Raw genomic sequence first — 27,863 nt, 5'->3', positions numbered from 1 at the left:
CGGGGTTTATGGACGTCAGGAGAGTCGTGGTCACTATTTCGCTTCAAGGGGGACGGAAACCACCACCGGATGTCCGACTGCCGTCCCCTCTTCTCTATTTCTTACTGCCGGTGATTCATTCAAGCCTTGACCACCATCGTTAACTGCCGTCGCAGGGTAGCTGGAGAAGAACCGCCATAACCGGCCGAGTTTGCGGTTGGTGGTTTCGTCATTGTTGTTGCCGTGAATACTCTCCATTGCCGTCAAAACAGCCGCTGCCGCCTCTCGAGTGTTCTGCCGTCGCCAACCGCCACCAAGAGGGTGGCTGGATCCGTTGCAAGCAAGAAAGCGTATGGGTGTTTGTTTCTACTATAGGGTGTTGTGTGGGTAGTTGTTTGGCTGGAAAACCCAAGAACAGCCACCACCACCACCGTGAGGTGGTGGCTGCCACCGTGTACCACCACCGGCCACCACAAGGGTGGCTGTGTGTTTATTTTAGTGTAGTGTGTGTGTGCGTTTATTTTGGTATTTTCATTGTAAATTGTAAAAAGTGGAATAATGGAAAGAAATTGAAAACCACCAAGTTAGGGTGGTGGCTGCCGCCACCGGCCGCCGTGTGGGGTGGCGGTGTGCTTGCCTCGTTGAGTTCGATTCGTTTAGGGTGCTTGAAACCCTAATGGGCCTTTTCGAGAATCTGTCATCCAGCAGCTGGGATTGTGTCTACGGGACTTCAACATTGTGAGGTGAGTTACCTTCCAGTAGGAGTGGGTCTATGGCCACAATGCCGGCCCACTAGTAGGAATTGTTTGTTAGATGATTGTCTTTGTGATAATTATCTGGTGTGTTGTTATCTGATATGTTTTATGTGCTAGGATGCTCTGACATATGTGTTAGTAGTGGTAGGGGTGATATAGCCCCTAGTTACCGGTTGAAAGATACCGAAAGGGTAGATAGTACCCATGCATGCCTAGCAGTGTGATCATGATATGTTATTATGTGGTAGTAGTAAGGGATGAAATAGTCCCCAGATACCGGTTGAAAGATACCGAAGGGGTAGGTCGGGCACCCAGATATGCCTGACAATATATTCATGTATGTTATGCTATGTTCTTATGTGGTAGTGATAGGGGGGTGAAATATTCCCCGGTTACCGGTTGAAAGATACCGAAAGGGAGGTTAGCTCCCGGTTACCGGTTGAAAGAGACCGAAGGGGAGGCCATCACCTAGATATGCTAGGCGGTTACCGGTTGAAAGAGACCGAAGGGGAGGCCAGCAACCAGATATGCTAGGTGGTTACCGGTTGAAAGATACCGAAGGGGTAGGTCGGGCACCCATATATGCCTGACAGTATGTTAGTAGTATGGTATGTAGTATGATGGGGGAACTCACTAACTTCGTGCTTACGGTTTACAGTTTTGGTTTCAGGCACTCGTTTTCAAAGGAAAGGAGCCGGCTTGATCGCAACGCATCACACTACATTTTCCGCACATGAGATCTTTGGGATTACACTATGATACGGTTTTATGATAATATGTTTTGATTACTGACACTTGGGTTTTGACATGAGATATTAATATGAATGTTTTTTCACTGTTGGTTTTATATAATAACTTAACTAAAACGAAATTTTTGGTCTTAAATTTTGGGATGTTACAAGTTGGTATCAGAGCCTTGGTTTGAGGGATTTGGGCACACTCTCGGGTGTGTCTGGACTCAAACTGAGGACTTGGTATGAAAATTTTCAAAAGTAAAATCATTTTATAAAAGAAGTTTGAAAAGAATTTGAAAGAGAAAAGAACTTTGAAAAGAACAAAGTGTGTGATGCGTGCAATCAGCCAAGCTCAAGTAAGTTTTCCCCAAGATACCCATACATGTTATGATATGTTATGTTATGATATGATTATGAGAATTGCATGCTAGATTAGGGATAAGGATCTATGAGGATGCCTTATATGCCTATTGTATGTGCTTGTAGACTTGCATGCTAGTACTAATCAGTCAGTGATAGGATAGCCTGTTTAGGTTATGCCTGGTTGTATGAGCCTTTGAATTACATGTATAGATTCCTGATCAGAGGATAAAATGATTTGATTGGATTATAATGGTTAGATTTTCCATTGTCTGAATGCTGTTTGCTTTGTGCTTTGTGGGACTCTTTGTGATGTGAGTTAGCTATTAAGTGAATATGCTAAGTCACATGTGACACAGACTGGATAATCTCAGAGTGATAGATTTGACCATATTGCGCAGCTCTTGTTTGTGTCCAACCGTTATAGGGATGGGTCTTTTACTCGAAGGATTATCTGATCTCTGTTGCATGTGGCTATATTCATGAGGTAGCTAGTTGACATTACCGGGAATCTTTCAGTAGCTGAGGACTGGGTGAGTTCGGGAACCTAGGAAAGCCTAGGATATGTTTCAGTGGCTTAGTAGTGAGGCCCAGTGAGAGATTTGGGTGTACCAGTTTGAGGAAGTGACTTGGAGGATTAGGGAGGATTGCTGAGGAAAATATAGATAGGTGTGGAAGGTAGTATTGGGCCCGTACTACTGAAAGCACAGGATCCATACTCGAATCAGTGAGAATCTTGAAGAATCTGAGAAGCTTCTGGGAGAAGTTTGTGACCCGGTTTGGGGACAGAGTACGTTTTAGTCGTTGCAGCTTAGCCATTGGCAAGTGAGCTAGTGAGCGTGACAGGGTGTCAGACCCTGAAGGATATGATTTCCAAGAGTTGCAGATGCGAGATCGATTTGGACTACCCTGGAAGGAGAGGTTCGTGCCAGGTGCGTATAGTAGAGGGTCCCGGGAAGAGACCCATGACTTCTGATCGTCGGGTGAAAAGCCAGCAGGGACGGAGTCAGTGCAGCAGGTATGAGAAAGGGCACAAGGGAGTTTGGCACTCTAAGGGTTTAGGCTGCTATAGGTATGACAGGGTTGATAATGTCAAATGAACGTGATCAGTATTCCTCCAGATGTTGTGGGTATGTCACCTTCTTCTGCTGATAGATAAATGGTGGGGATACGTATCGCTTTGGGATCGTGAGTGAGTTTGGATAAGTCAGATCTCGGGTCGGTTTTCTGCCAGTGTTTGGGTTATCAAGGATCGTATATGCCACCTGCATGCCGAAAGGTCCTTGATGAACCCACAGAGGGACGTACCTTACGGAGCGGGTTCTGCGTGTACCATTATCATTTCGGATCTTCGCCAGGATCTATGCGGGGTATTATTTAGAGGATATTCGGTCAGGGTTAGAGCGATAGTTCTCCAGTGAAGTCAGCATGCAGTGATTCTATCATGGTTCAGGTATGGTCGACAATTGTTTATGGATGAACTTCGGAGTTCAAGGCACTACCGTTGCTAGGGGAGGACTGGTAGCACGAAGATAGTGGAGTCCGTTGCGGGTGTTAGATGCATAAGAGGTTGGTCATCGGATATTCAAGAGAATTGCATTCCTCACATGGTTTGTGTTCGGTTAGAGTTCAGTGGTACTGCAAGATTGGAAGTGAGAACGAGGATTCGTCAGCTAGAGTGAAGATTGAGGCCTTCAATTGACAACATGGGAGATGGATTGAGGTGTCAGACTTGACCAGATTTCCAGAGTACTCATCAAGATTTCTGAGGATGGGCGATCTCAAGGTTTAACCGGTGATTAATCGCTAGCATTGGTAAGCACAGGTTGTCATCAGTGGGATATTAGAAAGCGAGAAGGATTGGGAATCCTTCAATTCTCGCGTGCCGTGAAGACTTAGTCGAATCTAAGTGGGGGAGTGACTTTTTGTAAAGTTCTCCAAATGTGAGTTCTGGTTACGCGAGGTGCAATCTCTTGGGCACCTTGTCAACCAGAAGGGTATTCTGGTCGATCCGGCCAAGATAGAGGCCGTGATGCAGTTGGAGATTCCGAGGTCTCCAACTGGGATTCGGAGTTTCCTGGGTCTAGCGGGTTATTATCGGAGATTTATATGGGACTTCTCCGCGATTGCGGTTCCTTTGATCCGACTGAACAAGAAGTCGGTGGCCTTTCGTTGGGGGCCTGAGCAGCAGACAACCTTCGAGACTCTCAGACAGCAGGTTTCGGAAACCAGGGTAGAGCTCCATTTAGGATTCAAGTTCATTTGTGTGTTAGGTCGAGTATGTGTTCGACCCAATATGGAGAGTGTTGTAAGTCTGCGGGTGTAGCCGTAGCATTCACTGGCAGCCAGATAGTGTTAGAGTGTTGTAAGTCTGCGGGTGTAGCCGTAGCATTCACTAGCAGTCAGATAGTATTAGAGTGTTGTAAGTCTGCGGGTGTAGCCGTAGCATTCACTAGCAGCCAGATAGTGATAGAGTGTCGTGGGACTGCGGGTGTAGCCGTAACAATCACTAGGTTGGTAGATGGCATGAGCATGTTGTTAGAACGCGAAAGCAATAGTAGTACCCACCAGTTTGGGTGCAGCAGTGAGGATATGGAAATCCACGGGTTGGGTTATGGATTTCCCCAGAGGGATTAGATCTGGTTAGGCTAGTGATAAGACTGTAGGAGAGTCACTACAGTTATGAGATCAGGGAAGCAATGGACTGCTTAAGGACATGTGAGGTAAGGCTACCATTGTTCAGGTAGCAATCACTTTTAGTCTTGGATTTGATGATGACAGGATTCGACGTATGGACCCGATCGGTTGGATCGGGTGTTAGAGCCACAGTGGCATGATAACTAGTGGCAACTAGTTCTAGAGAAGGATTTCATTCAGAAGTCATGTGAGGAGACTAAGTGGGAGTCCCTTTGGCTCCGCAGCTGGGCCGGAACCCGGTATTTCAGACGATTGGCGAACGAATTGGGACCAGGAGGTCTCGGTAGCTTTTGGAAAGCAGCCATGTGGCAACATATTGCTTCAGGCAGTTCAGTGTTCGGGCAGATTCAGCGTTTGGGCAGTGCTAGTATTGTGTTTTAGGTTGCAAGTTCGGACGGAATAACAGATTGCTTGGGTTATGCTAACGACCTGCAAGGATGATTGGGTGTGTGATTTCAGTTTTCTAGTGGGAGCCTCAGGCTATCAGAAGTTGAGTAGTCACTTGAGGGATAAGTGGACTGGTTTCAACGATAATGATTCAATATGAGTGGTCTGTTCGGGAAATCAGACCATCTCAAGACAACAGACTTCGGACCGAGTAGATGTTATCTTATTGCAAGGAATTCATTCATCTGCGGATTTTAGGGCTTTACGAGGATTGGTCATGGCTACCCTAGGAAGGCTAGGGTGTGCCCAGGATGGTGACCATGTTACTAGAGTGGTTGGGCGTGTAAGGAATGGTAAGGAATGATTTCTAGGACGAAACTAATTTAAGTGGGGGAGAGTTGTAACACCCCGTTTATTTAATTAATAAATAAATATATTAACGAATGTATAACAACCCTAAAAGCGGAATAGTGTAGCAAGGAGTTAGTTTTGGGGGTTAAAAAATTATAATTGTAAGTTTAGGGGGGTTAAAAAATATAATCTTCGGGTTAGTTTATAAAGGATTTTTGAAGTCAGGGGCTGAAAGGTAAATATTGGAGTAAAGTGAAAAGATTCTATGGAGCAAGGGGCTAAAGAGTAAATTATGGACCTAATTTGAAAAGGATTTGTAGAGGGAGGGGCTGTTGGTAAATTTCGGGTTTAATTTGTAAAGGGTTTTGAAGGCAGGGGTTAAAGTGGCAACTTTTGGACTCAGTTTGAAAGAAAAAGGGGAGGGAGGGACCAAACGTGACATTATGGAGAAAATCTTGGGAAGGCGTCGGGTATATATCCCTCCCGAAACCCTAACCCTAGGGGTGACATCCAGCCGCCACCTTATACTCCACCCTTATGCCTCCCCGCCGGCGCCGCCGCTGTGTTGTTTCCGACTTGCATCCGACGACGACACCACCGGACGACCACCCTACTTCTTCTTCTTCTCCTTCTTTGACTGCCGCCACCACAAGAAACTGCCCCAGTCGCCATCGTCGGTGTCAAGTCTGACCGCCACTCCGCCACTTGCATCCTCGTTGCCGGACGCCACCCAACAACGCCTGCCGTCAATGACGCTGTACGCAACCGGAGGTGCCGCTGAAGATCGGAGTCAAAGCCATGGATGCGAGCGCGGGGTTTGTGGACGTCAGGAGAGTCGTGGTCACTGTTTCGCTTCAAGGGGGACGGAAACCACCGCCGGACGTCCGACTGCCGTCCCCTCTTCTCTATTTCTTGCTGCCGGTGATACGTTCAAGCCTTGACCACCATCGTCAACTGCCGTCGCGCGTAGCTGGAGAAGAACCGCCATGACCGGTCGAGTTTGCGGTTGGTGGTTTCGTCATTGTTGTTGCCGTGAATACTCTCCGCCGCCGTCGAAACCGCCGCTGCAGCCTCTCGAGGTTTCTGCCGTCGCCAACCGCCACCAGGAGGGTGGCTGGATCCGTTGCAAGCAAGAAAGCGTATGGGTGTTTGTTTCTACAGTAGGATATGTTGTGTGGGTAGTTGTTTGGCTGGAAAACCCAAGAACAGCCACCACCACCGCCGTGAGGTGGTGGCTGCCACCGTGTACCACCACCGGCCACCACAAGGGTGGCTGTGTATGTGCGTGTGTGTGTTTATTTTAGTGTAGTGTGTGTGTGCGTTTATTTTTGTATTTTCATTGTAAATTGTAAAAAATGGAATAATGGAAAGAAATTGAAAACCACCATGTTAGGGTGGTGGCTGCCGCCTCCTGCCGCTACCGGCCGCCGTGTCGGGTGGCGGTGTGCTTGCCTCGTTGAGTTCGATTCGTTTAAAGTGCTTGAAACCCTAATGGGCCTTTTCGAGAATCTGTCATCCAACAGCTGGGATTGTGTCTACGGGACTTCAACATTGTGAGGTGAGTTACCTTCCAGTAGGAGTGGGTCCACGGCCACAATGCCGACCCACTAGTAGGAACTTTTTATTAGATGATTGTCTTTATGATAATTATCTGGTGTGTTGTTATCTGATATGCTTTATGTGCTAGGATGCTATGACATATGTGTTAGTAGTGGTAGGGGTGATATAGCCCCTAGTTACCGGTTGAAAGATATCGAAGGGGTAGATAGTACCCATGCATGCCTAGCAGTGTGATAATGATATGTTATTATGTGGTAGTAGTAAGGGGTGAAATAGTCCCCGGATACCGGTTGAAAGATACCGAAGGGGTAGGTCGGGCACCCAGATATGCCTGACAATATATTCATGTATGTTATGCTATGTTCTTATGTGGTAGTGGTAGGGGGTGAAATAGTCCCCGGTTACCGGTTGAAAGATACTGAAGGGGAGGTTAGCTCCCAGTTACCGATTGAAAGGGACCGAAGGGGAGGCCAACACCCAGATATGCTAGGCGGTTACCGGTTGAAAGAGACCGAAGGGGAGGCCAGCACCCAGATATGCTAGGTGGTTACCGGTTGAAAGATACCGAAGGGGTAGGTCGGGCACCCAGATATGCCTGACAGTATGTTAGTAGTATGGTATGTAGTATGATGGGGGAACTCACTAAGATTCGTGCTTACGGTTTACAGTTTTGGTTTCAGGCACTCGTTTTCAAAGGAAAGGAGCCGGCTTGATCGCAGCGCATCACATTACGTTTTCCGCACATGAGATCTTTGGGATTACACTCTGATACGGTTTTATGATAATATGTTTTGATTACTGACACTTGGGTTTTGACATGAGATATTAATATGAATGTTTTTACACTGTTGGTTTTATATAATAACTTAACTAAAACGAAATTTTTGGTCTTAAATTTTGGGATGTTACACCCCCAATCATAGTTTGTTTCTTAGTTTAATTAGAAGTAGTTAATCTATTTAATTGAATTCTGTTCCCTATGAGCAACTCCCGAATTACCTGAGCTAATATATAATCTGACTAGGTACGCTGCCTATAAGTGCATAGTTAGCAAAATTAAGTTAGATTATAAATTTAAAACGAGTAGGTACTATTGTGCACATCAAGTTTTTGGCGCCGTTGCCGGGGAACGTCTTATTTGGTTTATATTTTAATTACTTTTAGTCAATCGATCCTTTTTGTGGGATAAAAACCGCAAAAAGTTACTTTGGTTACATTAGTTTATTTTATTTTTCTCTCTAAGGTGCAAGCACGTCGTGGTCATATTCACCACATCGTGGTCTCGTCTCAGAAAGTTTTGAGTTTAGTGATTTTTTTACTCCCTTTACATGTTTTTGTTTTGTTTTGTTTTTATTGCAGTGATTTATGACCCGAGGACCCAGAACTCTGATAGTTCCACCACTTAAAGATCTGGACTCTGCTTTTCATAAAAAGAAGGACAAAACCGTTGATGAATCAAGTAGCACGTCTCACATTGATAAAACCGTTTACTATGAATTTTTGGGACGTTTCAACCAACTACTTCAATGTTCATAATGTGCCAAGAGAATCCGTGTTACTTAGTATGCTTCCAGTGACATTTACCGGTGAAGCCAAAGTTTGGTTAAAGTCACTTTCACCCGGATCCATTACCATGTGGGCAAATCTTTGTGATAATTTTATTGAACAATTTAGTCCACCTTCAAAAGTCTCAAAGCTCAAGAAGAAGATTGCTAATTTTCAACAAGACGTTGGAGAGTCATTGTATGAGGAATAGGAGAGATAAAAGGGCTTGCTTAGGAGTTCTCCTCAACATGATCTTAATGTCCAACAAGAAGTGTCCATTTTCTATGATGACGTGAATGTCACAACAAGATAATTTCTTGACTCTCAAGGGCCAATGACTAAGAAAGAGCCAAAAACTATTAAAGAGTTGATTGAAGAGTTTGCAAAGCACTCACATGAGTACCACAACCCAATAGAGGATGTTACTAGAGGTTTTGGAAAAGTTAGAAAATATGGATAGGTGAATGACGAAGTTAGATCAATCAATCCATGCCATAAGATTTGGGTGTGATAATTATAATGGGCTACATTTGACCAATGATTGTGATTTGGATGAAAATGGGAACACGAAGGCACAAGTGTTTTACTCTAGTGGCGACAAGTATGATGAAGATTGGAGGAGGCCCAAAAAGGAGTGGTTGCCATATGAAGAGTACAAGAAATAGAAAGATGATAAATATAGAAAAACTGGTCGGGGTTTCTACAAAAAAGAGCAACCACCACCTGAGAAGAAGTTGGATATTTAGTCGGTACTTCATAGGTTTATGGACTCATATGAAAAGAGACGTGATACTACTGATGCTAATGTGAGAAATCATCAAGCTTCCATTAAAAATATAGAGACTCAACTTGGGCAACTATCAAAACTTGTTAATGAGAGATTACCACCTAGCAATCAAGACCAAAAATCACAACCTCATGTAAAGGCAATCTACACCGAAGAAGAGGTTCATTCTGAGCCATTTATGACCAATGAATCAACTACCATGCAACCCAATTCATGTTTGGAAGAAGGGAGTCCCAGAGTCAAAAGAGAAAAAAGTGAATCATGTTATGTGTTGGATTAAGTGTCTAAGCTCATAAATATAATTGGTATGTACTTGATTTGATAGTAGCAGGTCCTTTTGGTTGCCTTCACTCATGCAACTTGACAGGATGACTAGTGGAGAGAGAGAGTAGGATTTATTATTTGAAATAATAAATTGGTACTCAGAATGATTTTATTAATATGTTATAATATTAATATATTATTTGGAAATCATATTATTAATTACTAATTAATCAGAAATTAATTTGATATTAATTTTGGGATTAAAGGAACTAATTAATAATGAAGGGGCTGTTTTGCAAATCGTTGATAGTTTTGAAACTGGGCTTAGGACTTCTTGTGGTGAAGTGGACAAAATTTATGGGTAACCCCACAAGATTTCGTCCAAGGGCTCATTTAGGAGGTCCATGGGTTGCTTTGGGCTTAAGATGGGAATTAGGGTTTCCTTATTCAAGTCCAACTTAAAGGTTAAGCAACCTAGCCATATATAAACCCTCCAAACCCTAAGAAAATCGGCTCTAGTACTCTAGATTGAAACCCTGGACGATTTCTTGTCTCTCTTCATCATTCTTTTTCCATTGGGTGTTTGTTACTCCATTAGAGGTGCAACATTTGGGGCACTAAGCTTTCAAGAGTCAAGTATCTTCAAGGTGTTCTTGTTATTGCTACATAACAAGTGAGGTAAACTTCTAACCCTAGTTTGTATATGAATTTCGAATTATACACTAGTTTTTAGGATTACTGCTTTTGTGTTTAATTTGTATGTTCAATTAGTGAAAAACTTAGATCCAAATCAATTAGGGTTGCATCATCACATAGGATTGTAGATATGCTCAAAACCCATCAGTGGTATCAGAGCCTAGGATGTTTTTCAATTGAATTAATGCAAGAGTGAACTGTCCAAAGTGATTGAAAATCGAAATTTACTGTCCAGAGCCTGGAAATCGAGGAGTTTAATATGAACTCGATGAGTTGGATGAACTCGACGAGTTCAGAGTCCAACTTGACGAGTTGACACGTTAGTTTCCTGATTTTTGAATTTTTAGATCAGATTTTGAATAGGATAATTACCATAACTCGTTTTTATTGCCTAAAATCGTTTTTTCTGAATGGTAACATGATATTCTTATTAAAGTTAAAGAATTTGGTTAAATTTGGATAATATAAAATTATTTTGATTCAAAGATTTAACCTGGTATTTTGAAAAGTTTTAAAATACACCCTCTTGGTTTTATAGTTTAAATTTGAAATTAGAAGTTTTTAATTTTAGAAATTTATATGGTTAAACCTTGGTATTTTTTAAGGGTTTAAAAAAATACACCCTCATGGATTTTATTAATAAAATTAATTAAGTGTTTAAGTTAAAAGAGAGAATTAATAAATCCATAATATGGTTTAAATTTAATTAAATTAAAAGTCTAATTATTAAAGGATTAAACCACTTAGTATTTTAAATGTTTAAAATACATCCATATCTATATAGAATTAAAAGTCTAATTTTATATATGTATAAGAAAAGGTCAGTCTTACCGTTAGTAGACATCATTCACGAAGCTGGTCTACAAGGGGTATTTAAGGAAGCGGCCTGTAAAATGACCACCATTGGGTATCCTCTCTTACCCACCGCACCCTTGACTAGTGGAGGGTCGTTAGCCGAACGGGTTTGATAGGACTTAAAATATCATCAATAAGTATAATGAAAATACAAAGTAACTAAATGCTTTTATAAATTTCCAATCTTAGTTACTTTAGGAAAATGTGAATTTGATGCTAATCCATGAAATTGCACATTGAACCTTATTGGTCAGTTAGTGGAGCGTGTGTGGTTAACCGACACACTAATATGGACTAATGAAGGATAAAAATGGGTAGCTCGTAAATTATCATAGATCTATGGAGCGTGTGTGGTTAACCGACACATTGATTAGGTGATAAATGACATCGAGAGTACCAAGCTAATTTTCATGGTTATTCATGCCTTGTTTGTGATCCTCGGTATCCCAGTCAAAAAATTAAAGGGCATAATCGAGATTAAACATGCCATTGAAAAGTTCAATGAATCTCAGAAGATCTAGGAATTTCATTTAAAATCTAATTTGTTAAAATTTCGTTTTCATGGTGGAATTGGTAAATCGTCATTTACCTACCTTCAAATAATTTGCAATTGGATTATGACGTTCCTCTTCCAAATTGTGAATTAATGTGTTGGGCCCTAGTCTTAATATTTCATTTTGGTGATATATTAAGGATTAAATCAATTTACTTGAATTTTCTCCCTTTTGTAGATGTCTGGTTCTGACTGTCACACCCCTAAACCGACATGGCGGAAACGTTCGGGGTGGAGGACGTCATGAACAATATCACAACGATGCATAATAGTAAATCAAGCAAACACAACCATTACATTAATAGAATATTGTATTTACATCTGTTCATGACATAATTTGTATGACAACAAAAGTATAGAAAAAGTATAAAAGATGTGACTCTAAAAGCTTCGTCTTCTCAAAATCCTGCGGGTGTACCTGTCTACTGGTTCCCTGAGAATACAAGTGATTTTGAAAGTGTATCAAAATTTAAGTTGGTGAGTTCATAAGTATGTTTTTGTAATGAAATCTTGTATTTGAATCTGTGAAAATGTTTGTATGTTTCTCAAGAAAATCCAATATTTTCTATGGTAAATGTAGTGTAATCATGTATGTTCTTGTATTGGTATATTGTATTAGTGTGCTCTATGTTAGAAACAGTATATTGTATCTGTAATTATATGAAAACCTTTGTATGTATATCTGAATACCACCAGTAGTAGCGAAAGTAGTGTTCTGTATTAATGTTTGCAGGAAAACCATGTATAAATGTATGTTATTACTAGCTGTAGTGTAAGTGGTGTACCATAGTTTTATTAATGAAAATAAAACCATTGAAGTAGTGTTAGTCCCGTAAAATAATGTTTTAGTTATATTGTTGTGGGTTTCATATAACCATGCTTGATATGACCTAGTGACCTCTACGACGTTCTTCAGGCGTCCGAATGAAATGATATTTGTTACCCCAGAACTTCCGTTCCAACTATAGCTAGCAGTCGGGGCATGGGATTGTTAGTCCCTTATAGATCTATACACAAATCTCACACTCTCCCTCCAGGAGACTCTGATTATACTGTATAGGATTTAGAAGCCGTACCCTGAGGGGTACAATGAAGTAGTGCCCCACAACCTTGTATTAACTAGTTTACGTATAGTGTAGTGTAGTGGCCTTTTTTGGTATTTAAATATGTATGTATAACCTTGTAGTAACGTATTTGTAATATAAAATAATTATTTAGTAGTGTGTTCTTGTACCAATGTATTAGAGTAGTTTTTACCAAACTATACCCATTATAGTTTGAATAGATGTTTTGTTTCTGTGTATTGTACTTAGTGAAATAGTGTAGAGATTCCCAAAACTATACCAATTATAGTTTATTTGTAGTATTCCGTAGTGTATTGAAAACATTTGCAGTTTAGCTGAATACAGGAAGAAGTCTGCCCTATTGCTCAACATGTTACAACAGGGTTAAAATATATAACATATATTTTATAAGATGTAGTGGTAAATTGTTTTGAAACAATTGAAAAGGTTTTTAAATCGTTTTACTTGTATTACCCCTGAAAACGTTGAAAACAGTAAAAATATAGGGGTATGAACTCACAGTTGATTATGTCCACGTGCTCGACAGCAAAACCGGAAAGGTGACCCTCGAGTTGGAGTACGCGGAATTAACGGTATCCTAATGATAATTAAACACATAATTGTATTTAAATTAGCGAAACCATTAATTAAAGTGTTAGAAAACACTTGCTTTGGGTTAGGGATGTTACCGAGAGTGTTGGAAATGAAGGGAGGGTTTTCGGTTCCAAGGGGTTTGCGGCCGAACACAGGTTTGCAGTTGTAAACGGGTTTCGGTTTCCTAAAGATTTGAAGATGTTCTTGGTGTTCTTGGTGAAAATATGAAGATGTGAAGGTTTGTTATTGAAGATATTAATGTTCTTGGATGATTCTTGAGAGATAATTGGGAGTGTTTTTGAGTGAAAAAGGTGAGAAATGACTAATTTTTCGGATGAAACATATATATCTGGTTGGGTTTGTGGTCGAAAAGAGCGTTTGCTGATTTTTCGAGGGAAAACTTGATTTTTCGAGTGTTTTTGGTTCCGAAACTTATATAAATTTTATTTATATAATTTAAATGGTTTTCTAACCCTTACGAACTTAACGGAATAAATAAAATTGGAAAGTTTATTTAATGTAATTGACTTTTGATGACTAGAAAGTATCGGGTTGTCACATCATCCCCCCATTAGAGGGAATTTCGTCCCGAAATTCTTTCTAAAATGAATACAATTATGGACTATGGGAAGAGATGCGGATACTTCTGTTGCATCTGGTCTTCTCGCTCCCAAGTGAATTCGGGTCGCCGCTTGGCATTCCAGCGAACCTTCACTATCGGGATACGACTTTGCTTCGTGCGTTTGACTTCCCTATCCATGATTTCGACTGGCTCTTCCACGAAGTTAAGACTCTCGTTGGTCTCGATTTCATCGAGTGGAATCACAAGAGTCTCGTCGGATAGACACTTCTTAAGATTTGACACGTGGAAGACGAGATGAATGTTGCTAAGCTCTTGGGGTAACCGGAGTTTGTAAGCTACGGGACCGATCGTTGCGAGGATCTCGAATGGTCCAATGTATGTTGGATTAAGCTTTCCACGCTTTCCGAAGCATATCATTCCCTTCCAGAGTGAGACCTTCAACAGAACGCGGTCACCAACCTGGAACTCCAAGGGTTTTCGTCTTTTGTCGGCGTAACTATTTTGTCTATCCCTCGAGGCTTTTAGTCTTTCTTGGATTTATATGATCTTTTTGGTGGTTACTCTGATAATTTCTGGGCCAGTGAGAGTGCTGTCAGGGACTTGACCTCTAGCTAGTTGCATGTCACCCACCTCAGCCCAGCACAGAGGGGATCTGCACTTGCGACCATAGAGGGCTTCGAATGGAGCAGCCTTGATGCTAGTGTGATAGCTGTTGTTGTATGAAAACTTAACTAGTGGCAAATGGGTATCCCATGACTTGACAAAGTCAATAATGCACGCTCTCAGCATGTATTCAAGGGTTTGAATGGTTCTCTCACTCTTCCCGTCAGTTTGAGGATGGTAAGCTGTACTCATGTCTAACTTAGTTCCAAAAGACTTCTGTAGTGACTACCAAAATCGCGTGGTGAACCTACTATCTCTGTCCGAGATAATAGATATGGGCACACCATGCAGTCGTACTATCTCTCGGATGTAAGTTCGGGTCAGCTTCTTCATCTTGTCGGTTTCCTTGATCGGCAGGAAGTGGGCAGATTTGGTTAATCTATCGACGATTACACAAATGGTGTCATGACCACCCGATGTCTTGGGCAACTTGGTTGTAATCCGTTCCCACTTCCACTCATGTATTTCTGGCTGTTGAAGTAAACCTGAGGGTTTTTGATATTTTACCTTGACCTTGGCACAAGTTAGGCACTTTCCCACGTAGGTATTAATCTATGCCTTCATGTTTGGCCACCAATAGAGCTTTTTAAGATCCAGATACATTTTAGCTGAACCTGGGTGAACAGAGTATCGAGTCTTATGCGCTTCGTTCATGACTATGTCTCTGTAACCATCGAACTTTGGGGTCCAGACCCGGTTCATAAAATAACGAACTCCTTCCCCCTTGATCTCGAAGTTCTTCTCCATACCTCTGAAGGCTTCTCCTGCCACATGTTCTGGTTTTAAAGCTTCTATATGAGCCTCTTTAATTTGTGTGGATAGGTGGGAATGGATTGTCATGGTTAGTGCCTTCACCCACGACCTGATTACTCCTTTCGGCTAAGGGCATCAGCTACTACATTGGCTTTACCCGGATGATAGCGAATTTCGCATTCGTAATCATTGAGTAGCTCTACCTATCGCCGTTGTCTCATGTTAAGCTCCTTCTGATCAAAGATGTGTTGAAGGCTTTTCTGGTCGGTGAAGATAGTGCACTTGGTGCCATACAAGTAATGTCTCCATATTTTTAAGGCAAAGACCACTGCTCCCAGTTCAAGATCGTGAGTAGTGTAGTTGACCTTGTGTGCTTTAAGCTGTCTCGAGGCATAAGCGATAACTTTTCCTCGCTGCATAAGCACACAACCTATTCCCTGATTAGATGCATCGCAGTATACAATGAAGTCCTCTGTCCCTTCTGGAAGAGAAAGTATGGGCGTGCTGCACAGGGCCTGTTTTAGTGTTTGGAACGCAGTGTATTGTTTCTCTCCCCAACTAAAAGCCACACCCTTCTGAGTCAGGGTGGTAAGCGGTTTAGCAATTCTGGAGAAGTTTTGTATAAACCCACGATAGTAGCCAGCAAGACCTAAGAATTGACGGATTTCTGTGGGCGTTCTTGGTGCTGACCAATTCTCGATTGCCTTAATTTTGGAAGGGTCCACATGTATGCCTTCTTCTCTAACCACTTGACCTAAGAAAGTTACCTTCCTAATCCAAAACTCACACTTAGAGAATTTCGCGTAAAGCTTTTCCGCCCTCAGCGTCTCTAGAACTTGTCTTAAGTGCTGGTTGTGTTCCTTCTTGCTTCGTGAATAGATAAGTATATCGTCTATGAATACTATCACGAACTTGTCTAGGAATGGGCGGCACACCCTATTCATTAGGTCCATGAATACGGCGGGTGCGTTGGTTAGACCAAAGGGCATCACTAAAAACTCGTAGTGACCATATCGAGTTCGGAAAGCTGTCTTAGGAATATCACTCTCCTGGACTCGTAGCTGATGGTACCCCGATCGCAGGTCAATCTTTGAAAAATAGCTTGCTCCCTGAAGTTGATCGAAGAGGTCGTCTATTCTAGGTAGTGGGTAGCGATTCTTGATAGTGAGTTTGTTGAGTTCACGGTAGTCTATGCACATCCGTAAAGATCCATCCTTCTTCTTAACGAACAAGACCGGTGCTCCCCAGGGTGAGAAGATTGGTCTAATGAATCCCTTGCCGAGGAGTTCGTTACATTGGCTGGATAAATCCTGCATCTCCACTGGAGCTAGACGATATGGGGATTTAGCTACGGGGGTAGCTCCGGGAATTTAGTCGATTCAAAATTCGACTTGGCGTTCGGGAGGAACTCTTGGAAGATCCTCGGGGAAGATATCAGGAAAGTTGCAGACTTCGGGGATGCTCTCGAGGTCTTTAACTTCTTGCTTTTAATTGACTACATGCACCAGGAATGCGTGACACTCCTTTCGCAAGTATTTTTGGGCTTTGATGCACGAAATGATACGAAGGTTCGTGCTGAGTTTGTCGCCATAGATAACGAGGGATTCGCCTGATGGCAGATTGAGGCGAATGGATTTTTTGTAATAGAGAATATCAGCATGATTGGGGCTCAACCAATCCATGCCGATGATGACATCGAAGCTTTTTATGGAGATCGGCATAAGGTCGATTGGAAAGGAATAATCGTTTAGAGTGAGGGTGCATCCTATGAATACGTCGTTAGTACACTCTTTCTTTCTGTTGGCCATATCGACGGTGAATGTTTCGGTTACAGGTTGGGATTTGTGTCTAAGTAAGTGTTTAAATGCATGACTGGCAAAACTCCTCTCAGCACCACTATCAAATAGAATGCATGCATAAGAGTTGTCGAGGAGGAACGTACTCGTAACTACGGTGGGATCAGCAACTGCCTCCTCCTGACCCATTGCTAGCACTTTCCCCGTGTTGCCAGCAGTCATTGCTTTTAGGTAATTCCTCTTGTAATGCCCTGTTTCTCCACACCCATAGCAGGTTTGGCCTATTCCTGCTCCGGGGGTCTGAGCTTTAGGCTGCACATGCGTCTTGAAAAAGCGAGCTTTATGCCCCTTCCTGTTGCAACTAGTACAGTGTAACTCCCGACAGGGTCCATTATGGTGGTAGTTACATTTGTCGCATTTCGGGAGGTTCCCAGCATATCGGGTGGGAGGGGCTTGAGTGGCGGGAATAGCAGCAGGGGTGGTAGCAGCATGAATTGCCACCGTTTGTTTTTTCTTTGAGGGCTCCTGCGAAGATTGGCCCTTTCGCTTGTTCCATAATTTCTTCCCACTACTGCTCTCCTTGGGTTGTTCTGGAATGACTGTTACGGAGTCTTGAATATCTCCGTGATCTATCAGTGTCCGCGCCAGACATTTGGCGCTATCAAATGTGAGCGGTTTGGCAGCTAAAACATTCCCTTGAGTTGGGGGAGTCAGTCCCCAAATATATCTCTCTACTTTCTTGCTCTCCGTGGTGACCATCCCGGGACAAAGTAGAGCCAGATCACTGAATCTAGCAGTGTATGCAACATGTCGGAACCCTTCATCTTCAGGTTCTAGAGCTCCTGCTCTAGCTTTTGCATTTCGCCCCTAGGGCAGTATCCAGCTAGCATTAACTCCTTCAAATCATCCTAACTCATAGCATTGGCTACCGGAAGAGTTAGGGATTTGACTTGGCTGTTCCACCAAGTTAGTGCTCTATCGGTGAAGGTGCATGTGACAAATTTCACTTTGCTTGCCTCGGGTCACGCACAGATCTAAAAGATTGATTCGATTTTCTCGAACCAACGAGTTAGAACAATGACACCTCAATTGCCGTCAAAGGACTTGGGCTTCATATTCATGAAATCCTTATAGGAACACTCCTTCGGGTGTCCCTGGCTACCATCAAGGTTAAGGGGATTGGTTCCACTACCCGATCCGCTAGTGCCGCTAGAATTGATCTGCGACATGGCGGTAGCCACAGCTGCTGTAACTGCTGCTTGAAACATAGTAGGGTTGAACTGAGGAGGTGGCGGCGGTGGAGTATTGTTGTTCTTTCGGTTGGACTTCTTCTTCGGAGGCATCTTTCTCTAAAATAATTTATGAGGAAAACGAAGATAAGTCCTCTATAGTGGTCAGAAGTGAGGTGATATTGAACAATGTATATCTTATCCTGACAGTTATAGTGTTCTATCAAGCGATTTACAATGGAAGTCTTCTTAATGCAAGTAAACAATCGCCATGAAATTATAGTAACACTTGGAATGAAATCTGTACGATGTGTTAGGCTCTAGTATCAAAGTGCTACCAAATACTCTTATAGTATTTTAGTTTGTATGTTTTGTTCTATTGTTCCCTTTAGTATGGGGTTGGGTTAGTTTTAGACTTGTCGCAACACCACTATCACTCCCAAACACATGTTGGTCGTATCTCAAATAAATATAGTTGATCATGCTATATTTATCTCAAATATGATTACATAACTGCCCAGGTTTGACCGCAGTGTCCAACATCTAAATACTTTTGTTTTGTTCTTCTTGTGATACTGTTTCTGGTATGTATGTATACTTGTATACTTTTTATAAAATACTTAGATTTTAAAAGTATACTTTTAGTTAAGAGCGCTTCGGCCCCTTAGTGTTTATAGTTATATATCATGTAAGGTTTGATATACTTATTTCACTATAAACAATGCTCTGATACCAATCTGTCACACCCCCAAACCGAGACGGTGGAAACGTTTGGGGGTGGAGGACGTCATGTACAATATCACAACGATTGGATAATAGTAAATCAAGCAAACACAACCATTACATTAATAGAATATTGTATTTACATCTGTTCATGACATAGTTTGTATGACAACAAAAGTATAGCAAAAGTATAAAAGACGTGATTCTAAAATCTTCGTCTTCTCAAAATCCTGCGGGTGTACCTGTCTACTGGTTCCCTGAGAATACAAGTGATTTTGAAAGTGTATCAACATTTAAGTTGGTGAGTTCATAAGTATGTTTTTGTAATGAAATCTTGTCTTTGAATCTATGAAAATGTTTGTATGTTTCTCAAGAAAATCCAATATTTTCTATGGTAAATGTAGTGTAATCATGTATGTTCTTGTATTGGTATATTGTATTAGTGTGCTCTATGTTAGAAAACAACATATTGTATCTATAATTGTATGAAAACGTTTGTATGTATATCTGAATACCACCAGTAGTAGCGAAAGTAGTGTTCTGTATTAATGTTTGCACGAAAACCATGTATAAATGTCTATTATTACCAGCTGTGGTGTACGTGGTGTAGCATAGTTTTATTAATGAAAATAAAACCATTGAAGTAGTGTTAGTCCCGTAAACAAATGTTTTAGTTATACCGTTGTGGGTTTCATATAACCATACTTGATATGACCTAGTGACCTCTAAGACGTTCTTCAGGCGTCCGAATGAAATGACATTTGTTACCCCAGAACTTTCATTCCAACTGTAGCTAGCAGTCGGGGCATGGGATTGTCAGTCCCGTATAGATCTATACACAAACCTCATGCTCTCCCTCAAGGAGACTCTGGTTATACTATATAGGATTTAGAAACCATATCCCGAGGGGTACAATGAAGTAGTGCCCCACAACCCTGCATTAACTAGTTTACATATAGTGTAGTGTAGTGGCCTTTTCTAGTATATATATATATATATATATATATATATATATATATATATATATGTATAACCTTGTGGAAACGTATTTGTAATATAAAATAATTATTTAGTATGTGTTCTTGTACCAATGTACTAGAGTAGTGTTTCCCAAACTATACCCATTATAGTTTGAATAGATGTTTTGATTCTGTGTATTGTACTTAGTGAAAGAGTGTAGAGATTCCCAAAACTATACCAATTATAGTTTATTTGTAGTATTCTGTAGTGTATTGAAAACATTTGCAGTTCAGCCGAATACATGAAGAAATCCGCCCTATTGCTCAGCATGTTCCAATAGGGTTAAAATATATAACATATATTTATAAGATGTAGTGGTAAAATGTTTTGAACCAATTGCAAAGGTTTTTAAATTGTTTTACTTGTATTCCCCCTAAAAACGTTGAAAACAATAAAAATGTAGGGGTATGAACTCACAGTTGATTATGTGCACGTGCTCGACAGCAAAACCGGAAAAGTGACCCTCGAGTTGGAGTACGCGGAATTAACGGTATCCTAATGATAATTAAACACATAATTGTATTTAAATTAGCGAAACCATTAATTAACGTGTTAGAAAACACTTGTTTTTGGGTTAGGAATGCTACCGAGAGTGTTGGAAATGAAGGGAGGGTTTTCGGTTCCAAGGGGTTTACGGCCGAACACGGGTTTGTGGCCGAACACGAGTTTGCGGTTGTAAACGGGTTTGCGGTTGTAAACGGGTTTGCGGTTGCTTGAAGATTTGAAGATGTTCTTGGTGTTCTTGGTGTAAATATGAAGATTTGAAGGTTTGTTCTTGAAGATATGAATGTTCTTTGTGTTGGATTAGTGTCTAAGCCCATAACTATATTTAGTATGTACTTGACCCGGTTGTAGCATGGTCTTTTTGGGTTGCCTTCACCAAAGCAACTTGATTGGATGTTTAATGGAGAAAGAGGTTATTATGGTTTATTAATATATTATAAGAATAATATATTAAAAGAGAAATCATATTAGTTGATTAATATTGATCAAGAATTAATTAAGAAATTAATTCTGTGATCAAAAGAGATTAATTGAACTTAGGGGACTGGAATTGCAATTATAAGATAATTGGATTTTGGGATGTGGATCTTGTGGATTAAGGGGGTGGACGAAATTAGGGTGGAAGCCCACCTTGAAATCATCCAAGCCTCATTCCAGAATTTTCCATTGGACTGCTTAAGGCCTAAGTTATCCAATTAGAGTTTTGACTAAAACCCTAGCAGCTCAGCTATATAAGGACCCCTAGGGCATCCAAAATCGGCGACCTGAAGAACCCTAGAGTGCTTAGAGCCGATTTTGTGCTTCCATATCCTGTCTCCAAGATTATCCTTCTTGCCTTGGTGTTTGTGATCGATTAGAGGTATTACATTTGTGATACTAGGCTCTCAAAGCTTGAAGATTATTGCAAAAATCAAAAGGTAATCATCTAAACCTATTTTATATGTTATTTCGATTTTGATATGCTAGATCTAGGGTTTAAAAGCTTTGGATAACTTGCATGTACAATAGAGAGATCTAGATCCAAAGCTTTAGGGTTTTCCATGTGCACATAGGAATGTTCTTTTGTGTAAAACCCATCAGTGGTATTAGAGCCATCACTGGTTTCAATTGTATTTGATGCTCATATATTCGTCCATAGCTTAAAAAGAAAATCGTTTTTGAAAAACATGTGTAAAACCCATCAATGGTATCAGAGCCATGAATGGTTTCAATTGTATTTGATGCTCATATGTTCATCCATAGCTTGAAAAGAAAATCGTTTTTAAAAAACACCCAACTCACGACGTGACTCACTGAGTTCACGACGTGAGTTCAGTCTGTCTGATAGACTCGACGAGTCCAGAAGGTTACTCGACGAGTCAGTGGATCAGATGGCTCATAACTCGTTTTTTTGACTTATTTTGTGTTTGGATAATCACCAAAATTGTTTTTGAATAATAAAATCCTTATATATATATATATATATATATATATATATATATATATATATATAGTGATTATCCTTACCTAAATAAAAGATAATTATCATTTAATTAGATAATTATGGCCTTATGTGATAAACTTTAATTATTTGAATTATTTGATTGAATTGTCTTGCATGAAATTGGATTAGGTCAAACTTAGATAATCATTAATTAATTGTTTAATTTAAATTATTTGTAATTTGATCTAGTGTGTTTTGAAAATTTCAAAACTTGCCCTCAAGTTTTGGAATTTAAATTTTTGATTAAAAGTTTAATTTTGAAATATTTAAATTCTAAACCCTAGAATTTTACAAGTTTAAAATTTAACACTTATACTATTATAATATTATAAGATTAATAATTATATATATGTATAAGATTAAGCTAGTCTTACCATGGCCGGTCCATTGGTTTTCCATGCCCTGGGCTAGAGAATAAAATAATGCCCTATACTTTTACCGACAAGGCACATATATAAAAAAAATTAATAACAAAAGTGCTATAAACTATACAATTAATAAAAATATATAAATACAATTTTTTTTCTTCCTAACAGGATGTTTGATTTGTTATTCTGACGGAATCTTGCAAGATTGGAATTGGAGATTCCATTCCATTCCATAGTGTGATTTGTGATTTTGATGGCTTCTGCCTTTTGTCCTCCAACCGTTCAGTATGTATTAGAAAATTCTCATTATTAAAAGGAAACATGAAAATACCATAAACAAGAAACAAAATAAATATCACAAACATGTTCTGAGTTTTATTCTTATGTTAGGAATTAAATTTTTACACGAAAATAAAAACATAAGTTGACAAATAGCATTGTATTAAAAACTCATAACATCTAATATAAATTAATGTAATAATATTTCAATAGGTTATAATATTTGAAATGTTTCACCTGTAAAAATGTAGCATGGTTGCATCTTTTTAATGGAAATGAAAATTGGGTAGATGGTCTTGAACTTGGTTCACATAATCACATGTAATAATATTTGAATTGGTTAAACTGTAAAATTGACAATTACCCCACCCCCCAATATCTTTAATTAGAAATAACAAAATTAAAATCAAGTGTCACCACACAATCTTTCATAGTAATTCTATCAAACACTTGGAATGAATCATTTGGTGCTTAAATAAAACCACAAGAATTTAGAAAGGACACAAAAATTTAAAAAGGAACTTTAGAAATTTGTACCAGAAGAAAACTATATATACTCAGAAATCTTACCTAAATAAAACCACTAAAATCAGATTCAAAGAAGCAAATTTCGAGCTCTAACAAGTAAACATAAAAAATCAAGCTCCTAAAACAAACCATAAAAATCAGATTAAGAGGTCAAATGATGATAAATGGTAGCAGGTTTAGAAAGACATTGGAAACAAATTAAGAAAAATGAAATTCACCCAAATCAGTTGAAGAGACATAAAAAATCAGAATCCAATAGGTATTTTCTTTTGTTTTAGATGAATCAAAAATCAGTTGAAGAGAAATCTAACCCATTCACTCACAATGAGAGGTGATCGAATGAGAGGACGAAAAAAATTGAACTCAATGTAGCAGTGGATTAAGAGAATGATCGATTGAATGTAGAGAATGAGAAATTACGAATAAGAAATTGGGAATAGGAGTCAGACCCAATAGTTTAGTCAACTGACCACAGATCAATCGATTGGCTGTCGAATCCTCCCAAACCACTGCCGACTCCTCGATTTTCAAGGGTAGCTATTACCGATTTCGACGATTGCAGTTCTCAAAAAGCTTTAATTTGGCGCTCCCGCTTTCCACACTTGCCTCCGGACAGCCGAACCTATTCTTTCTTGGACTAAAAACTGGACTTAATATGCATACAATTTTACTTATACAAAAATTATGCCCACCTTAATTTGATGCCCTGGGCTTAAGCCCAACTCGCCCATGTATCGGGCCGGGACTGAGTCTTACCGTTAGTAGGCCTCATTCACGAAGCCGATCTATAAGGGGGGGGGGGGGTATAAGGTTGTTGCCTATAAAATGACAGTTTAATGGGTGTCCACTCTCACCCACCGCTTCCTTGATTGGTGGAGGGTCGTTAGCTGAACGGGTAGTGTGACAACCCGTAAATTTCTATCTTGTAAGTCAATCTAATCAATTAAAAGTCAGAATTGTTTTCTGCTATCTTTTAGACTATGTTAAGGGTCATATATAGGTTTCTAACCTTTGTACAGTTATGGATTTGATGTTGAGAAGTGGTAGCTTGGGATTAGAGGAATGCAATCGAACCAGAAAACTTATCAAAGGGTGTTCACGGCCGCAAACTAGGTTCACAGCCGTGAACCCATGTTTGGCCGTGAACCCCTCTCCATATGTATACATTTCTTTCATTTATTCCCTATTTCTTCCATCCTTGGCCGTAAACCTCTCAAGCTCTCTCAAGTAGCGTCCAACAAAGGCTCTCATTTCACCCTAAAAACGTAAGTGTCTCATCTCTTCTTGTTGTTCCTTGAAAGCCCTTACCTTTCCATCTTGATTCATCATCTTTTCATCACTTTTCCTCAAGGATCTTCAAGTTTGGGCCGTGAACCCTTCATGTTTTCATCTTTATGCCGTGCACCACTTATCCTTGGGCCATGAACCATCAGTTGGGCCGTGAACCACCATGTTGGGCCGTGAACACTTCATGTGTTCTTGGGCCTTGATCACACCATAGGGCCGTGAACCCTCCTTCAACCTTTTAACTTGCTTCTAACACTTCTTTGGTGAGTTCTCTTACATCCTATGTTGATTCCCTAAAACCTTAGTGGTTATATTCTCTAATATCATGCCTATATGCATCATTATATGTTATTTAGGACTCATTGTGCTCCAGAACTTCACTCGTAGGAGTAACACTCTTATTCCAGACTTCAATCGAATCACTCACATAAGGTGAGTTCATACCCCTATAATCTACCTTTTAAATGATTTCAAATGCTTTTTAGGGGGGGGGGGGAATACAAGTTGAACACAATATAATTGTTTTAGTAAGTACTTGTGATATCAATTACATAAAATATTTCCTTATGCTTTGAATATTTATTTTTACAATAAAGGATTTCCCAATACTTTCATAATGACTTAAAGTCATGTGAACTCTTTTCAAAATCACATAAACTCTTTAAGATACCGTTAAACTCTTTAAAATGTGTTTATAACTCTTTTAACTCATAATTGCCAAAATCATGTTTATATATGTATAAGTATATAAATAAGACTTAAAGGGCTTAGGACTAATGATTTTTCTTATTTCCTTTTTCTTGTTTGGATGTGGACTTAAGGTGGGGTTATTTGTCGAAGGTCGTTTCCTTCTTAATTATATACATTATACATATGAGAATATAAAAGGTTACTTCATTCGATATCATTACGTTTGTATCATGCTTAGCAAATGGGTATTTTCAGGATAGATCATGCTAATAAGAAAGAACATATAAATTATAATAGGTATAATTTATGAAACAAACGAGAAATCTATTTTCTAGATAAGTATACAAGGTCTAAACTACTTTCTCAAGAAAATGATATAATTCGATCTTTACTCAAACAAAAATATGATAGTACGTATTCAGGACATAACAATATTTGCTATGTTACATTCTTCTAACCAGAGTCTCCTGGAGGGAGAGCGGACGTTGTGTGTATAGATCTATATGGAACTGACAATCCCACATCCTGACTGTTAGCTACAGTCCAGCAGATCAGCCATGGGGTGACAAATGTCACATATTCAGTTTGGACACTGGTAGGTCGTCGTGTTCATTCTAGTCCAACATGGTTACAATTTTATCACATTTTAAACCCTAATTAACCATGTTAATATTAGGGCAGTTATTCTTTAGTAGTTTATTTTAAGAAATACTACTGTATTAATCACTTTCCACCAATAAAATGAAACGGTTTTATGGGGATTTAAAACCACTTTACAGCACGGTTTTATGGGGATTTAAAACCACTTTTCACCAACAAAAAAAGAAAACATCCTTCTTATAATTTTATGGATAGATAAAATTATGTTATACTTTATTATAAGTACAGTAATACTTAAATAGAATGGTTTTATGGGATTAAAATTACTTATCAGTTGTAAAGCAGAAAATATAGGATTTTCTGGAACGCAATCAGTCATTTTCTCAAAACTAGTATAACATAAAGGACCTTTAATGGTTAATTCTATAATACCTTAGTTTATACATTAGAGTTATATATAAGTAATATCCGATTGGCAGTGGAATGTGTGACTTACGCCTTACTTCCTGTTCCTTGTTTGGTTGTGGGCTTAGGGCAGATTCACACATTTAACAGTCTGTTCGATATTAGGTTATATATAACTAGTATAAACTAAGTAATTGTAGAGGGAACTATTATGGTTATCATTTTATCACCTCATAAAATATAGGATTTTCTGGAGGAACTAGCGAAGTTTTCCAGGAACTTAGAGTATACTTCATATAACTAAAATACTTATGAACTGACCAACTTAAATGTTGATCTACTCTTTCAAAATAACTTGTATTCTCAGGAATCCAGTAGACAGGTACACCCCCGAAGCTTTTGAGAAGACAGCTTAGTACCGTGCTGCGTCTTTTGTCTTTTACCGTATCTACTTTGATGTTTGAATGTGTAATATTTAAACACCTATGTAAAACTTATACGTATTAATGCAATGGTTGTTTGTACTTTGATTACTATAACACATGTGTTATGATACTTGACATGACGTCCTCCACCCTCGAACATTTCCGCCGTTCTGGTTTGGGGTGTGACAGGTAGGATAAGGCAACTAATTCCTCATTATAAGTATAATGATTATACAAAGTAACTAAATGTTTTTTATAAAATTCCCAATCTTAGTTACTTTAGGAAAAATGTGAAAATGATGCTATTCCATGAAATTACACTTTGTACCCTTGCCAAGACGTTAGTGGAGCGTGTGTGGTTAACCGACACACTAATTTGGGTCTAGCAAAGGTGGCAAAGGGTGACTCGATGTTTGTCATAGATCAATGGAGCGTGTGTGGCTAACCGGCACATTGATTAGGTGACTGTAACATTGAGAGCACCAAGTACAGTTGCATGGTTATTCACACCTTGTTTGTGATCCTCGGTATCCTAGTCACAAACTTGAAGGGCATATTGAGATTTAAACATGACATTGAAAAGTTCAATGAATCTCAAAAGATCTAGGAGTTTCAATACATTTAAAACTTAATTTTTGCTTTTGTTTTTCATGGTGGAAATTAGTGAATCGTCATTCACTTACCTTCAAATTATTTGCGATTTAGATTACGACATCCCTCTTCTAAATTGTGAATAATGTTGTTGGGTCCTAGCCCTAATTTATCATTTGGGTGTTTAATTGGGGATTCTTATCTAATCTAAACTAATATCTCTTTTCTATTTTAGATGTCTATTTCAAACAACGCTTCTGGCTCGACCACTTCTAGCTCATTCTCACTCATGAACTTGTGTGGGAGGGTGATTTTGTTGGATTAATGTCTAAGTCCATAACTATAATTGGTATGACTTGATCCGACCTGGCATGGTCCATTTGGGTTGCACTTCATCGGAACAATTTGTATGGATAGACTTATGAGAAAAGGATATGTATGATTTATTAATATATTATAAGTTATAATATATTAATATGAAATCATATTATTTAATTAGTATTGATCAAAAATTAATTTGGAATTAATTTAGTGATCAAAAGAGGCTAATTATATATGGACTGTTATATATATGGAATGGGCCAAGGTTTACTTAGTATGGGCTAAGAGTGTATGGAACTCCATGGATATTCCATGGAGATTTTAACCCATGGATCCTATGTAAATGAAAGGTCATAGGTATTAGGGTTTACATGGATGTAACCCTAATCCTCCATAATATATAAAGGGGTCCTTAGCTCACAAAATGGACACTA

General features: G+C 39.5%; 1 non-coding gene across 1 annotated transcript; it reads right to left on the bottom strand.

The window, feature by feature from the left end:
- Nucleotides 1–8,516: 8,516 nt before the first annotated feature.
- Nucleotides 8,517–8,623, bottom strand: LOC145162016 (small nucleolar RNA R71). The gene has a single exon (XR_013738871.1). It is a non-coding gene; the product is annotated as a small nucleolar RNA R71 (small nucleolar RNA).
- Between the last annotated feature and the right edge of the window lie 19,240 nt (nucleotides 8,624–27,863).

This window comes from Lactuca virosa, chromosome 2 (genome assembly GCF_052849685.1).
Source record: "Lactuca virosa cultivar CGN04683 chromosome 2, Lactuca_virosa_CGN04683_v6, whole genome shotgun sequence".
Classification (NCBI taxonomy): Eukaryota; Viridiplantae; Streptophyta; class Magnoliopsida; order Asterales; family Asteraceae; genus Lactuca; species Lactuca virosa.
This window is presented reverse-complemented; position numbering and strand designations above follow the sequence as displayed.